Source organism: Aplysia californica, unplaced genomic scaffold (assembly GCF_000002075.1).
Source record: "Aplysia californica isolate F4 #8 unplaced genomic scaffold, AplCal3.0 scaffold00156, whole genome shotgun sequence".
NCBI lineage: Eukaryota > Metazoa > Mollusca > Gastropoda > Aplysiida > Aplysiidae > Aplysia > Aplysia californica.
The window spans coordinates 1194147-1195501 of NW_004797426.1; the positions used below are offsets into that span (position 1 = coordinate 1194147).

The 1355-nt window shown below is 42.3% G+C and overlaps 1 protein-coding gene across 1 annotated transcript in view; it reads left to right on the top strand.

Annotated features, from left to right (window-relative positions):
- The window catches only part of LOC101845620, a 45291-nt gene extending 44482 nt beyond the window's left edge, over nt 1-809 (top strand). The window contains exon 5 of the mRNA XM_005097526.3: nt 159-809. The gene's annotated coding sequence lies outside the window, so the exon portion shown is untranslated. The remainder of the gene's footprint in view (nt 1-158) is intronic.
- Nucleotides 810-1355: the final 546 nt, after the last annotated feature.

Here is a 1355-nt window from a genome sequence, read left to right on the forward strand (position 1 = left end):
TCTCTCTCCCTCTCTCTCTCTCTCTCTCTCTCTCTCTCTGTCGCTCTCTCTGTCTCTATCTAGATCTATCTCTCCACAAATCATGTGACTTAATCGTTTACCGTTGTTTCAGTCTGCTAAGGTTAATGGCCATCTTCTTTTGTTTTATTCTTCCCCAGAGAGGAAGAATGACTGCAAGAGTTTTAAAGTGCAAAGTGCAGACTGGTCAACATTTCAAGTCGATGCAATAAGCAACACCCACTTTATGAACGCCATCAGACGGCTCAACAGTGACATGTGGTCACCTACACTTTCCCAACAGTGATATATGGTCACCTACACTTTCCCAACAGTGACATGTGGTCACCTACACTTTCCCAACAGTGATATGTGGTCACCTACACTTTCCCAACAGTGACATGTGGTCACCTACACTTTCCCAACAGTGATATGTGGTCACCTACACTTTCCCAACAATGACATGTGGTCACCTACACTTTCCAAACACTTGCATGTAGTCCCTACACTTTCCCCAACACCTACACTTTCCCATCCACACCCCAATCTCTTCGCCCTGCTGTGGAGACATGACTGTTCTTCCAACTGCTGCAGAAACCAGAGGGAATGACAAGTACAAGTCCCACAGACCTGCAAGTTGGAAGAATGTTTCGGTGCTGTGCTCATGCTTCACGGGATTGACGCATCCTTATTATCACGCTGTCCTTTACTTCTGTCTTGTCTTCATAAACTCTTATGCGTTGAATTTTATAGGATTTTGTTTTTCATTGTTCAGATTGGTTCATAGAGAACAAAAAGAATAATGTGCCGTCTCTTAGGTGTTTTTCGGTGATTGAAGATGTTTATTTCAACCATTGTGGTCAGATTTGGGATAAGAAACTGTTTTGGGGGATTTTTGTTGTTGTTGTTGTTGTTGCTGCTGCTGCTGGTGGTGTTGTTGTTGTTGTTTTTTTGGGGGGGTTGTTATTGTTTGTTTGTTTTTGGTCTATTTTTGGGTAGTTTTTGTGTTCTTGTTTTTGTTTTTGGTTCTTTCAAAAAGAAAAGTGGTCGTTCAAATCAATCCCGTGTTGAGTGATTGAAGGCGAGTCACTCTCGACGAATTCTTCAGCAGGATGACGTAAAAGCAGGGTTCGGCAAAGTCTCATTGTGTGTACACCTTGAAGAAGTCTCCAGTCACCTTTTGACTGTCGGAAAACCTTCGCATCGAACTGGACAAGACGTTACAGATTTTTCTTACCTGATAATCTAAATGGAATTTAATCAAAAATGTTAGGCTACATGTCATCTTGTACCATCTTTATAAACCGGTCACAGATTCTGAATTGACCGGCTTCCACATTCAAGCAGGGGTACAAACG